This window comes from Lontra canadensis, unplaced genomic scaffold (genome assembly GCF_010015895.1).
Source record: "Lontra canadensis isolate GAN:19392208 unplaced genomic scaffold, GSC_riverotter_1.0 scaffold69, whole genome shotgun sequence".
In the NCBI taxonomy this organism is placed as follows: Eukaryota; Metazoa; Chordata; class Mammalia; order Carnivora; family Mustelidae; genus Lontra; species Lontra canadensis.
This window is the reverse complement of record NW_022631063.1, coordinates 11,024,151-11,039,752: the sequence shown is the minus strand read 5'-3', so window position 1 is coordinate 11,039,752 and position 15,602 is coordinate 11,024,151. Positions and strand designations below refer to the sequence as shown.

The 15,602-nt window shown below is 44.5% G+C and overlaps 1 long non-coding RNA gene across 1 annotated transcript; it reads left to right on the top strand.

The window, feature by feature from the left end:
- Positions 1-4,522: 4,522 nt before the first annotated feature.
- Positions 4,523-5,996, top strand: LOC116880868. The gene is made up of 3 exons (XR_004385292.1): positions 4,523-4,582; positions 5,302-5,590; positions 5,689-5,996. It is a non-coding gene; the product is annotated as an uncharacterized LOC116880868 (long non-coding RNA).
- Positions 5,997-15,602: the final 9,606 nt, after the last annotated feature.

The following is a 15,602-nucleotide window of genomic DNA, read 5'->3' as shown; positions in this document are numbered from 1 at the left end:
AGTCCCAGAGTAAATTAGCTTCAGTCATAGTTTTGTCCAGGAGCTCCTATCTCCAGGACCTGGCTGCTCTTGCCTCCTGCCCCATTGCCCTGTAATCTTCAACGACTCTTGACTCATTGTATTTAAACAACAACAACAACAAAAACTTGTTAATTAAAAAAAAATTTTAAAACTTTTAAAAATTTATTTTAATTTTTGAAAAATTTAACTGATATATAATTGGCATATAACATATTCATGTCAGGTGTACAATGTAATGATTTGATATTTGTATATTTGCACAATGACCATCACCTTAAGTGTAGTTAACTTTTGTCACTATTTATAGTTACAAATGTTTTTTCTCGTGATGAGATCTTTCAAGATCTACTCTCTTAGCAACATTCAAGTAGGCAATACAGTGTCGTTAACTATAGTCCCCATGCTGTACAAAATAGCACAAAAACTCTTTTGAAATGATCTTAAACTTGTGGAGGAGTTTCAAAAACCATTCAGAAAGTTCTCAAATACCCTTTATCCAGCTTCCACTAATGCTAACTTCTTATGTGACAGAAGTACAGGGATCGAAACTAAGAACTGAACACTGATCCGGCATAAAGACTTTGAGTTTTGCTAGTTTTTCCTGGAAAATCTGCTTCAGCATCCAACTGGGGATCTCACATCTTATTTCCATGTCCCATCTCCTTAGGCTCCTCCATTCTGGGACATCTCCTCAACCATTTTTGTGTCTCATGACCTTGATACTTTTAAAGAGTACTGACTGGTTATTTTGTAAAACATCACTCCGCTTGAGTCTGTGTGATGTTTTCCTCTGATTAGAATGAGATGATGCATTTGTGTTAAGAATATTTCAGAAATGATAGGCTCTTCTCAGTCCGTTGCATTGTGGGTACACGAGGTCATGGTGTCATAATCCTGGCGATGTTAATCTAACATGGTGTCATTTACGTTTCTTCAGTGAAAAATTCACAATATCTCCCTTCGTATTTAATAAAAATCTTGGGGGAGATACTTTGAGGCTATATGAATACCTTATTTTTCCTCAAACCTTTGCCCACTAATTTTAGAAATCATCAGTTGATCTTGCCTGCAATGAGTATGATTATATTATTCTAATAGTAATTTCCTAGTTGCTTCATTCCATCTATATTTATTCATTGAAATTTTTCTGTAAAAAGAGCTGTCCTTCTCCATCGACTTATTCAATTATGTATTGGTATCATTTTGGACTCACGGATACTCATTACAATCCAATACTCTCATTATTTATTTTGTCATTCAAATTGTTCCTCTTTGGATATTGGAAGCCTTTTCAAGTCCTTTGATAGGCCTCCCTCATTATTTTGGAGCACTTCCCTACTTTCTGGCACCTTGAGATGTTACAGACTCATATTTTGTTTTCTCTATCGTAGTCCTGGAATCGATCATGTCTCCCGGAAGCCCTGGTTCCTTTTATTGGAGAATGGTATTTGCAACCCAAGATCTGGGTGCTTAGGTGTACGTATCACCCCGGGGATGTTGTCTCAGAAGACCAAGCTAGGAAATAGGCCAATGCATGCATACACACTCATATATTTATCTCCTACTATATCAGAAATCCATCCACCCCTTTGGGTACATATTTAAAAACCACGAATTTCTACCAGTACCTCCAATTTCAACCCAAAATCTTGGGGTTCATTTAGACTCCCTTCTCTCCTGATACTTTTAACATTTTTCTCTGACAGCGAGAAAACTGGCTCTCATTTATCTACAATATATTTGCCTATTTCCTCAAGCCTGGCATAAAAATAGGAAGTTGTCACCGAACTGCTTCTTTCTCTTTCCTAGGAGTTTCCAGAAGTTCTAGGACGGGTTCTTACTAGGCCGGTTCTATGCTCAGCCTTGACCCATTTACAAGGAATGGAATGACCTGACGAGTCTGGCCTGAGCTACGTGGCCACTCCTGAGCGTGGGCGGGGGTGACTGTCCATCTAAACCGTGAGTGTGAGTGTGGGTGAGGGGTGGTTCCCAGAAAATTAGAGTCCCGTTATCAGAAGTTATCTGTTATCCACATTGATTAAAACCACCAATGTCTGCTGCTTCCTCAAGTGGGACAGTAGTGCAGTGATGTCAATGCTGCAGGGTATCAGGGGTGGGGGGTGGAGTGTAGGCACCCTGCAGACATGCAAATGCCTGTCAAAAGCTGAGGGCTTTTTGTTTTTGTTTTTAATTATGTACAGTTGATATGAACAGGAATATTGCTCTAGTTTAGTAAGAATTATCACCAGGCTTGTTGGTTTGACCTAATTTAAGAAGAAGCGAGAGAAACTTGATTAACGTGATGCTTTTTGTCCAATTTCATGCAGAAATTCCATGACATGGCCTCGAGATTCTGCTTGCTTCCAACAGGCTGCTCTACCCAGGACCTGAGAGGCTGCCACAAGGACGCCCCATGAGATAGGAGGGGCCAGTCGAGCCCTCTGGACCTGCTGCCTGCAGATTTCGAGATCACTCTTTTATGTTCCTTTTCAACAGCTATAACTTAAAGCTTCTAGACAGTAGAAAAACTTCAAAATTCAATCTGTTTTTGCAAAATCGGAAAGCCACAGGAAACTTATAAGTAAGATGGAGAGTTCTTTTGTTTGTTTTGTTTCCTTTTGTTTTGTTTTAAAGGTACAGGGTTAATGACTGCCCTTTAATCTTGGGCTGTGAATTTGTTCTAAGTCTTTCCTTCAGGCCGGGCCTCTTCGGGTGTTACTTGCTCTGGTATCCAGCTCTGAAAAGAAACCAGCGGTTGTCCTGAGTTTGAGAGAGAGAGAGCCAGCGTTCCAGGGACAAATGTGGGGCTGTTAGCCTCGTTCTAGGCTGCGCTGACATTTTCCTCGGTGAGCTTGGTAGCCAGGTTCTCCCTCTTTTACTGCCTTTTGTCTTATTTATACTTCATTTGCATAGAAACTTCTTTAATGAAACATTGCACTTCATTAATGGAACATGCTGTTAAAAATCACATTTTAACAAGCCTATCTCCCAGCCTCTCTCTAAAAGTCAACTGTCTCTTTAAAGGAGCTTGGCCCTTTTTCTCTTCTGAGTTGTTAGACTGTCCCTACCCTAGAATACAAGTTTTTATGCAGCTACCCCGTGGCTTAGTCACAGTGCAAAAACAACATTGCTAATCTGAACAATCTACATGGATGACAACTCATTGAAATAACTATCAATTAACAGCGTAATTGTCATTTGTATGCTGCCAACATTAAAATAGGCAATTGTTACTTCTATGGGGCTTTTGTGTTTTCTCCCCCCTTCTCTTCACAGGGGGTGGATATAGGGCAGGGACCTGGGTTGAAAACTTCAAACGGGGTGCCTGGTAGGCTCAGTCATTAAGTGTCTGCCTTCGGCTCAGGTCATGATCCCAGGGTGCTGGGATTGAGACCCACATAGGGCTCCCTGCTTGGTGGGGAGCCTGCTTCTCCCTCTCTTACTCCCCCTGCTTGTGTTCCTGCTCTTGCTATGTCTCTGTCAAATAAATGAATAAAATCTTCAAAAAAAAAAAAAAAAGGAAAAAAGAAAACTTTAAACTGATGTCCAAGTTGCTTTTTTTTGTTTGTTTGTTTGAATCATTGGATCATCTTTCATTTTTTTTTAAAGATTTTATTTATTTATATGACAGAGAGAGAGAGAGAGATCACAAGTAGGCAGAGAGGCAGGCAGAGAGAGAGGGGGGAAGCAGGCTCCCTGCTGAGCAGAGAGCCCATGTGGGGCTCGATCCCAGGACACTGGGATCATGACCTGAGCTGAAGGCAGAGGCTCAACCCTCTGAGCCACCCAGGCACCCCTGGATCATCTTTCTTACAGTTGTTCTGAAGTAAAACAGTGGTGCTAGTCATAAAATTTTATGCCAAGCTTGGCAGGCCTACCTTGCTTTGGTTCTGAAATCTCTATGGCATCCACTGTGTTGCCAGTATATTCCCTCTAATCAGGGGCGACTGTAGACAGGGCATGACATGTGAGTTTTCTCCCATTTTGTTCCAACAAGTTCACGCCCAAGAAAACCCGGCCTCTGTATGAAGACAGAGTCTGCTCTTGCTAATGCAGCTGATAAGAATTTAGCCGAGCATCCTCAGGATAATGACCTCCGTGTTTTCCTATCTACGCTATTGCCACCTAGAGACCTGAGCCTCTATAAGCGAGTGGGCAAAAATAGCAGAAGGAAAAGAATCAGGATGTGGTGGAGGCAGGACACTGTGTGCATCAAAAGTGCCACAACCACCTTCCATGGGTGGCTTCTGTCTCTTGGCAGGTTCCTGGTCACGCAGAAACACCGTCAGGAAGGACTGCCTAAAAGTAAAACTCCAGCTTGTGTTTGGGCGCAAATCGCTTCATGGGGAAGCGTTTTCTAGCAAAGCCCTGGAACTAGCTGAAATCGAAATTAGGAACATCCATCCAACGGCTCTTTTGCATTGGGCCGATTGATCTGCACTTCATCACCTGGTGCGTCTCTATTTGCAGACCAAAGTTTGACTGGAACTTGCAACAAGTAAGTCCCTCCGTGGGAGCACCATAGAAGAGCAGAGACCCCGGCTTCCAAGCCAGACCCCAGGTATTGGAATAGCAGAACTTTCAGCTCCTGCCAGGGGATAACCAGGTTCCTTTTTTGGGTCGCTAACTTCTTACCACTGACTCGCTGAGAATCCTTCCACTTTGCAGGGTTGTTTCCTCGCTTAGGGGCACTGATGGTGCTTATAACGGCCGGTTGCCATTAAAGAGACGGTGACAGAGACGCTTTTACTGACCTAAAAATAATTTAAATTAACGAAGTAGCTTTGCTACTTTGATCTTAATGGAAGGGAATTTAAATTCTTAAATTTCTAAAAAGAATCATCAATGAGTGTTTGCATTGTAGCACCCACTTCTGAAATTCAGTGGGCTCTTACTGTTACTACTATGCATAATCACTTTATTAGTCATCGACTTCTGAACTAAGCCTTTCTGCACAGCTGGATAGGTGCTGTTTTAAGGGAGCCAATTCTGCAAATCGGCTGTGCAGGGTACAGATGGCATTGAGTAACGTTATAGCAAATATCCTTTGTCTTTCCCTCCTGGTTACATCATTTGATTGTTTGTAGTATATTTAGCATTCCAAAGACAGCAAGAACTCTTCATCACCCTAATTTAACAATCACATCTTGGAGAAGACAGAGCTCTGCTTTTTCTGCCCATTGGCTTACGATGGGGGGGGGGGGAAGGGGAGGGCACTTTCTAGGTGCCAAAGAACAAGGTTTCCATTTATTTAATAGTTTGTGTATTTTTCTTCTCTAGATGCTTCCTCTGCCCCAGCTGGTTGTTGTGCTTGTCACTGACTACTTGGGTGATTCCTGCCGCTAGTATGCTTCTCCGGCTGTGCGGGAGACACACTTCACCTTATGGCTCCGCCCTACAAAGGTTACGTTTGCCGCCTGGAAGAGCAGTCGACTGTGCCGATCGGGGACGTCTCATCGCACCCCTTTTCCACGCCATCTGTCTGACCTGGACCCATTCCAAACACTGTGGCTTTGCTGGCAGAATGGTCTTCCTGCTACAGAAGTTTTGTAATCTGCTAATTGACAGGGTAAGGAAAATTTGTATTTGGGTTACAGCTGAAAAGTTGAATGTTTCTTTGATGGGGCATTAAATACTGACATATGCTGCATTGGTTTTTGATTTTAGGCATCCCGTTTGTGCGCGATCACGCACTCTCCCCTGTGTTCTCTGCCTCATTGAGAATATGGCATCCTTTGGAGAAGAACACCGGTATGATCTACCAGAGAATTATCCTCTACTTAGTTTACTCATTAAGCAATGATTTTATTATTATTATCTCTTTGTAGCATGAGACAGATGGCAAAGAAGGAGTTTGCTTTTCTGAACAAGATACAGTGTTGGGCATAGCAAATCTCCCGAATGGTTCGTATCTTGGGTCATCATTCTGCCTAATGAATGTCTTTGCTTTTGTACAAGGAGTGGTCCTACATTTCCCTTTTAATTTAAGTGCAAAGTTGTTATCAATCCTTCTTTTGCACACAGAGGCTAAGGGGAGAAGAAGCTGAGAGAAGGCAATACCATTAAAATCGTGCTATTCAAGTTCACGTTTGTGGTTGTACTGATCTTGAAATCTTGGTGTGAGCAAACCCTGCGTCGACAAAGGTGGTCATGCGCAGTGATCAGACCCATGTCCCTAAAGCACGATCCTCTCTACGCAAGACCTACAGGCCCATGTTAGGGGCAGTGCACCAATGTGGGATGATCCTGAGACTCTGGCCTCCCCAAGCCTCTCTCTCATATACCCCTCCACCTGCACTAAGCAACGCTCGGCTTGGGGAAAGATGAGAACAAAAGAGGATTTCTTCCCTACCTTTGAAAACCTCAAAGAAATTGTTCCCAGTCTGGTTCTGATGATCCCCGTCTCAGTGCAAAGCATGCAGGAAGATCTGAAATCTGCGGACTGATCAGAAATTGTTTTTTGGAAATTCGGATTAATCCCATGAGCCAAATGATCACTACCAACAGTGATCCAGGAAAACCCAAGTCCACAGCAAATTTTAATTTGGCAAATGCATAAAATGTTCAAAAGAGCAGAGGTCTCATTTACATTCCTCCTGCTCATATGGGATTTTCTTCCCTATTAGTAATTAAAGGGTGCATGTTCTAGAGTGCAACTATATCACATAATAGCCACCAGGGACACACTAACAACTTCCTTGAAGTAACGCACACTAGGGTGTTTATGGTTCAATGTCACATAGACTCTCTTTGATCTAAATTAGGATTCATTGGCAAACTCGCAATAGGCTCCACATGTACCCCTCTCAACCTCTTTCTTTTAATCATGGAAATTAGAGATGGAAAATACCCATTAAGTCACTTAGTCCACTTTCCTGCCAGGGTGAAATTGTTGCCTGGGTAGGGCTTGGCGCGGCTTCAATTTAAATGTCTCAGGGGATAGGCAGGCTCCTGATTTTATGTTTCTCCCTTTTCACTTAAAATTCAGAGAGGAGCAAAAACATAAAACAGAGGAAGAGGTTTCTTCCCCTCCCCCACCCCACGCACTTGGAGGTAATGTTGGTGTGTGAGTGAAGGCTCTCATGGGGTGTCCAGCTTTCTGGAAACCACACCTTTTGCTGTGGCAATTTCATTACTCATAAGCTACAGTTAAATTCAGCCGCCGTCCCCACCATGTTTTACTCCGGCTCGACGGAGCTATGCAGATTCCTGGACTTTTTCTGTCAACTCGAGCAAACAAGCACCCCTGGTTCGGTGGGGGCGGTGAGGCCCAGGGAAGGAGAACCTACCTGTTTTCGGGTTTCTGGTGGATTCGTTACAAAGCGCCCGAGCCCTCCTGGTTAGAGGGTGATGTCACTGACGCAGTGTGAGCTCATGAATGGAACACTGCCTGTGTTATTCTGGTGAGTGACCCGTGGAGGTATTTTTATACTTTGAGCATTTGGCATCTGAAAGATGAGAAATGTGCGCTGTTGCACAATGAATTCTGTCCCTGCCTTGTGGTCAGCAACAGAAGACCGGTGCTCAGCGTCTGCCCCCAGCTCTGGCTGTTGAAGTCAATTCCATGGGAAAGCAGCAAAATCGTGGGGACCACCTCTCCCAGCATCTCTCTCTGAGTCACAGGGAGGTGGCTGAAACTTCCGGAAGGAGCTGAGGCCCATGAGGATGTTAGCATTTGGGGTTTGTTTCAGAGGCCTGTCGTAATCTGCCACCATCACCAGCGAGCTTGCGTTAAACTCAGGAAAGTCTGATAAGTGAGTCTTTCAAATCTGGAGGCAGATTATTCACATAAGGTGGAAATCTCTCCCATCCAAATTCACTGCAAGTTTCATTAAGTACTTAACTCTCCTAATGCGTTTGAAGGAGGATCAGGTTTGTAAAACCCGATGTACAACCGTGTCTTAGGACGACCCCTATTGTGGTTTCTATTAGGCAGAAAATGTTTGCCTTTTGGGAGGACTGTATTAACTACACATTCACAGAGATATTTTCCAGGGCTTCTACAAAGGACAATGTATTCCTGGGATGATTCTTACCTCTGAGTGGTAATTGATAATGGGTCTTTGAATGGGGAAAAAAAAAAAAAGACCAGAATTAGTTACAAGTTGATGGTCTAGAATGACAATTCTCCTGAATGCAGTGCTAATTCTGAATCCTGCTTTGCTAATGAAATTTGCAAATTTTAAAGCGGATTGTGGCAAAGGCTGCTTGTTGTACTCCCAAGCTCCATATTCCCAGACATTTAATGCCCCCAGGAAAGGTGGTGGGGGGGGGAATGACATGGAGACCTTTGCTGTGTGTGCCTAAGGGAGGCCACCCCTCCACAGTGTCCTGTACCATCAGCCTGGAGAATGGACATGGTGCTGCAGATCACAGAGACGAAGACCTCTCCTGGGAGTGACTGAAGGTGGCCGAGTCCCAGAGAATTTCGTGGAGCTGCCTCTGGACTTCCAGACTCTAGAACCTCCCTCTAGACTTCTTTTAGAGGAAAGAATCAAACGTGGTGTTTGTTTGTTTTAAAAGATTAGTCTTTTTTTTTTTTTTTAAGATTTTATTTATTTATTTGAGAGAGAGAGAGTGTGAGAGAGTGCATGAGAGGGAGCGATCAAAGAGAGAGTGGACTCCCAGCAGAGCTGGGACCCCCTCCCCGAATGCAGGGCTCAATCCCAGGACTCTGGGATCATGACCTGAGCAGAAGGCAATCATTCAACCAACTGAACCACCCAGGCACACAAAAACCTAGTGTTTAAAGTTACTGTTTTTGGGGGCTCCTGGGTGGCTCAGTTGGCTGCCTTTGGCTTAGGTCATGATCCCAGGGTACTAGGATCGAGCCCCGAATCAGGCTCCCTACTCAGAGAGGAGTCTGCTTCTCTTTCTTCCTCTATCCCTCCTCCTGCTTGTGGAAGCATTCTCTCTCTCTCTCAAATAAATAAATAAAATCTTTTTTTTAAAATATAAAGTCACTGTTTTCTGAGGATTTCTGTCACCAAAACTAATTCTGATTGGTAAATACTTAATGTCTTGTCAAAATCTAAGTATTTCCATTTTAATTAATAGTGAATGCCAGCAGACCATGACCTTGAAATGTCTGGAGACATAGGTATATGGAAGAATCCAAAGGTTATTTCCAAATCTGTAGATTCCCCAATGCATGATTAGCTAAAGTAACAGAATGGACATTGAGAAATGTTCTCGCACCATTCCTTGTAGCCATCTTGTTCATGACATGTAGGAAGGCACACTCTAGTTCCATAAAGAATTTAAGGGACCAGAAATAATGGTTAGTAGAAATAAAAATAGAGTGATTGAGAGGAAAACACATGAGTAGGAGGTCAGGACCAGGATAAGAGAAAATGGGATGGAGGGGAGAGATAGACCCGATTCCAGAGGGGTCTATCAGGGTGCATCAGATCAATTGTGCAACTGAAAGAACACACATTAGAATGTTCGGTTAGAGACATTTTTCATCTTAAAATGAGAAGCTTTAAGGTTTAGTAATAGCTAACATGCGCACATCATGTGGGTCCCTCGGCCGACCCATGGCGCTTCTGGAAAGTGTCCTGAGGCACGTTATGGGCACACGTCCCACCCCCAGAGGCCGCAGAGCCCCCTCACTGGCCGGGTTGCTTCTGAAAGACTGTGGCATCGTGCCGTGCATATGGATTCTGGTTTAAATTACCCGTGTTTAAGTTAAGTCACTGAAAGAGGAGAGTAACTTAAAAATATTCCTGCAAAGAAACTGCTGGGTTGGCCTGTCCTGCTAGTATCACCTTCAAGCCAAGAAGAAAATAGCCCAGCTGATGCTTCTCCTAGTGGCTGGCCAAGCTCTTTGTCGACCTCGTTAACTGTCAATATAATGACAGTCCAGTCTCGTCAGGGCTCAAGTTAGCCTCCTCTTCCAGAAGAGGATAAGGCAATTTCAAAATCATTAGAAGACACTTTGAAATATGGATTTATATCCTTAGGCATTAACAATGTACTTTGGCCCCTGTGTGTATTGTGCTTTAAAATATCAGGTCATATAAAACATTTTTAAAAAAAATCAGGTAATACTATATAATCAGATACATGCATATAATTTATAAATAAGGAAATAAATATACATCTACCAAGGGATTGTCCTTAAAATTTTCCATAAGGTGATTGTGAGATGACAAAAGTTTTGCAGCCCCTTGTGTAGAATAAAAAGGCCCATACCTTCAATTTCAAGTTTGACTCTGAGCTTCCTAGAAGCTTTAAAAAGTGAGAGGGAGGGTGCCTGGGTGGCTCAGTTGGTTAAAGCCTCTGCCTTCGGCTCAGGTCATGATCTCAGGGTCCTGGGATCGAGGCCCACATCGGGCTCTCTGCTCAGCAGGGAGTCTGTTTCCCTCTCTCTCTCTCTGCCTGCCTCTCTGCCTACTTGTGATCTCTCTCTCTGTCAAATAAATAAATAAAATCTTAAAAAAGTGAGAGGGAGATAGGAAAACGGAAAGATAGGACAAAAATTTTATGCTCAGAAATGACAAAACATACTATTTCCTCAAGATAAGTAAAATTTATTTGAGCTTAAAAAAAAAAAGGAAGTTTTTTATGGGGTTTTTCCTATGGGGGCTAGGTGATCCAGTGGACAATATCATCCGATTTTTTTTCCTACAGCAGAGGCTGTAAGAGTTTCATTTAACTGTTTCACAAAAGATTTTTGCTAAATGTCGGCAGCAAAATATCTAAATGCAACTTAATGGAAGGAATTCTGCGAGGGAGGAGAATGACATAGCACGGGTATTTGGCTTTCTAGTGGTCCGTCTAAATGCAAGAATGGAACCTAGGGTAAGTCTATCTTTCCACAAATGTGACTCCATCCCGCGGGAGTTTGGGTTGGAGCAGGCTGGCAGTCAGGCTGACCTTGGGTTCACTGATGAAGGCTGGAGTGCCAGTTACGCGTGGGACTAGTTGGGGAGGATAAGCACACTTGGGAAATTAGGTAGATCGGGCTATCTTTTTGAGAAAACAGAGTTCACGGGGTGCCTGACTTGCTGGAGAACCAGCCTACCTGTGCCAAGAGGGTGGTACCAAGGGCAAAGCCATGTTTGTTAAACTGGGCCCTAGCTCGCACGGCATTAACACCCACGGGTATGTTTTTCATCTGTTCCCATGATTCTTGAGTCCCCTGTGTGGGCAGCCAGATGGAAAATTTCCCCACCCATGACCTTGATCAGATTTCAGGCAGCAGGACTCTTTAACGCTTTTTTTTTTTTTTTAATTTTTATTCATTTATTTGACAGAGATCACAAGTAGACAGAGAGGCAGGCAGAGAGAGAGAGAGGAGGAAGCAGGCTCCCCGCCGAGCAGAGAGCCCGATGCGGGGCTCGATCCCAGGACTCTGGGATCATGACCTGAGCCGAAGGCAGAGGCTTTAACCCACTGAGCCACCCAGGCGCCCCCTCTTTAACGCTTTTAAGATCTCAGTGAATGCTTTCCCTCCACTCTGACCTGGGTGTTTTCTTAAACAGTTATCAGCAGGCCAGAAGCAGGAGTTCCAGGACCAGGCTACAGAATTCTGAACTCCTGGCTTTACCCCATACTCTGAGATCTGGGGCAATTTAGATCAGTTCTATGTGCCTCAGGTTTTTCATTTCAAAAACAAACCAACCAGCAAACAAAGGATGAGAAGACCATCTCATCACAATAATTGAGTGAATACATGTAAACCACTTAGGACAGTGCCTTGGACATACCAAGGGCCCAGTAAACATTAGTGCTCACTATGATGAGCAAAGTGGACATAAATACAAAGAAATGATGGGTCCTGGAGTCAGGCTGCCTGGAGTCAAGCCTGGACTCCTGCACATACTGGTGTAACTTAGCTCCCCCTCTGCTCCCCCTTTGTGGCCCCCTGCACTTGGGGTTGCTGTATGGGGCACAGCCACCAGCAGGAGGACAGGTGCCTGCCCACGGTAGGCACTCCTTGAGTGTCACCACTGTGAATGCTGAGCCCACAGGTGGGATCTTTGCAGTGCAAATATTTAACTTTTAGGTGAATTTTGCATCCAAATAGCCCAGTTCTCACTGTTACCCTGTCACTACTGACTAAGGGTTTGATGTTGTGGCTTAAAATTCAAACCGGGGTCCCTTACACTTTTGCTTGGCGTCTGTACGGGTGATGGAGCCCCCTCTTGTTGGGCTCCAATTTCTTCACATCTGTGCCAGGGTACGGCATAAATGACATGTACATATCAGTCCGTGTTCTCCTTGACAAATTTATATCCCATAATTCGGTTGTCTCCGAAGCAGCAAAATTGTGATTTGTTTTCACCGTATTCTCCTGAGACTCCCAGCTCCGTTGCAATCCTCAGAGCTTCCTGTGGACTTCCTCCTCCCTCCTCCTCCCTCCTCTCTCCTCTCTTCCCCCTTCTCCCTCCTCACCTCCCTCCCCTCTCCCTCGCTCCCTGGAGGAAGACATTTTCTCCGAAGTTGCCCAAACTGTGAGGCTCTCCCCTGGCCGAAGGAAAACTTGGAACACTGAAAGAATGAGCTACTCCCCTTGGTTATGTTTTGGGTGTGTTTTTCCCAGCACAAATGTGAAAGTTGAGATACATTCAGGCAACGTTTTAGGAATCTCTCCTCCTCTCTCCCTACCACTCTACCCACTGTGCTCAAGCGCAACAATTACTTGCCTCAGCTTCCCAAGGGAGCTCCCAGGATGGCCTTCCCCTCGGTGGAGGGGAAGCCTCCATGTCCTCCCAGATGCAGTTAGATCGCTTGTACTGGTGGCCCAGTTGAGACATCTGGGACCTCATTAAAGATGGGTTAAAAAGGATGCCAAAGGGCTTTAAAATCTTTTTTAATCTCCTACACTGAAAAAAACCTTATGCTCTGTATCGGCATGGGGTTAAACTAGGACTCATCCTTTGCTGGTACACACTGATGTGCGCACTGGTTGTTTGAATGTAGACATCCTTCTGTGCCCGTTGGTAGACTGCCCCTGCCCCACGCTCCTGTGTGGCACTCTCACCCTTCCATGGCTGCTCTGGGCCCCACGGGAACACACTCCTCACTCCCCATGCTTCCCAGGGACGCAGAATGTCACACCTGGATTAGACCAAATGGTGAACTTGACGTTTGAAGAGTCTTACATGCTGGAGGTGTGGCCCTGGCAAGCCTCGGGCATCTTCCATCTGCCCTCTCAGAGTCTCTTTTCTGTCCCCTGACACCTCTGATTCCTCTTAGCCTGTGCGTTTTAACTGGCGAATGCCTCTAACACACAGCGATGTGACCATGGGCAAATTCGTAGCCTGTCCTTGACCTCAGGTGGCCCACAGCAACAGAGAGACACTGTGCGAGGTTAGGGAAAGGAATGACTGGGGCCCTGAGCTTGGCCTATGGGGACCTCTCAAAGAGGTTAGCTCTCCTCCTCCTCCTCCTCCCCTTCTTCCTTTCCTTCCCGTCATTGTCACCATCATTCAGTGCCCAGGGACCCAGGCCTGCTATTTACCAAGTGGCTAGGGGGTCAATGTTCATTAAAATGCTAGTAGTGCTCAACTATGTTCAGAAAGGGTCAAGGGGCCTTTATCCTTTCTGTTCTGACCTATCTACTTCTTGCTGTGTCTTCAGCAACATTTGAGACGATGAGAGTGTGCTTCCAATCATCCAGTGACTTCTGGGAAGCAGCCTCTAGTCATTTTATCCCATAAAGGATAGTCTCCTAAACACCCATGGTCCTGAACACATCTTCTGAAGTAGTAGACAAATAAAGAAAGCCCTTTGCTGGGCCCGCTCTCCTTCAAATGCATGTTTCTTGAACCCTGCAATAATGTGTTCCGCTAACGAAGGGGCACTCTGTGTACGCACTGGTAGATGTCTATGAACGTTCTTGGGCTCAGGAGGATTTAATGACTTGCCCAATATCACAGAACCAGCTTTTCAGTGATTGGCTGGGATGGAGTGCAGTTTACTCAGTTCCTGACCCAGGACTTAGGATAAGTGCCCACCTCTGTGCTTGCCCACAGCTCCATGCCATCCCTAACAGCACCCTGTTGCATTCTGTCTCTGAATGCTGATCCTAGGGTCTCCCAGATATAACTTAGGATAAGAACACCTGACGGGGTTGAGCCCAAACCTGTTGTCTTTAGACTTAAGTCTGACATAGACCTTGATTCCTGAAGACTAAAGATGCCAAGCCATGTAGAAAAGCATTCCATCAACCCATTCACTCATTTATTAATTCAGACACAAATCTACAGAGCCTCTTCTATGTGTCAGCACTGTGCTTGGTCCCAGGGAAAAAGTACAGAGCAAAGTCCCAGACCTAGGCGTGTACACATTAAATTGCAGCACGAGGCTACCTTTGCTTAAAGTGCTGAGCCAAGTACTGAGACTCTAAGTCAGAGCTTAGAGGAGAGCACGCACATGTGCTGAAAGAGCGGAGAAGCCTTCATGGAGGGAGTGGGTCTTAGAGCCGGGATCTGGGCTGAGTCAGAGCTCCAGGGGGTGGGATGAACCTGGCTGGTGTGAAAATTCAGCGGTACAAGACTCCACAAACCACAGGTGATGGGGGGTATGGCCACTGCCTTCAATCACCCATGTGTGTCTGGGGAAATAGAAACTGGGGGCAGGTGAACTCCAGGCAGTCATCAAGACATCACGGTCATTTACAAGCTGGGGGTGCAGATGACGTGGGGCTATGGAAGAAAGAGATGAGGACAAGGAGAGGGGGTAGAGTTTGATTCTGTTCTCCCATGAAAACATTAAGCTTCATCTTATTTTATCAAGAACAGATGTTGGTGTGAGTCAAATTGATTCAAATGCTGGAAACGCCAAATCTTAGATGTATGAAAGTCTTTTGGGAAAGCCTCAGGAAAACTGGAAATTTTACAATCTATTGATTTCAGCGTTGCATTGGTGTGGAAGTCTTACCGAAGAAATGTGGAATTTGAAGTCTATTTTTCCTCATAAAACTTAAGGATGAAGCGTATGAGGGAAGACAACATAGGGAACATTTTTGTAGAACGAATAGTAAATTCAAGTTATCCTACTGCACAGCTGGGTATGTTCATTGGCCCGACTCCAAAAAGTTATAAAGGGAATAGGAGCAAATGCAGCTTTTACTCCTCGGAGTTCATCAAAATCCAAATCTTTTACAATTCTTTTTATGTTGGCCCTAAAATGTTATTTGACTGAAATAATCTTCCCCTCGATAGCAAAGACTGTCTCACAAGCTATAGATTAATTGGTCAACTTGACATTCCAGGCTCCCAAAAGCTAATACTGCCTCCCCTTTTCCAGAACATGGATCTTGTGGGTGATTTATGGGTGGGAATGATTTAAGGCTCAATTACCCTCCTTTTAACAAATCCTATAATGCCTTTTACTTTGAATTGTATAGCATTTCTCATCTGGTTCCCTGTGCTCCAAAAAAATTTCCACTCCATTTTAATGTGCTCACTTCTTCCTTGACTTTAAGACTCACCTTGAAAGAAAAATGAACATTTATTGATGCTTCGTATGGACTAGGCGTTGCATCAGCCATTAACATCACTTATCTATGTAAAATCAACAGCTCTTTGAACAAGGTGTTATTTTTACCCCGTCCCTGAACTTTTCAT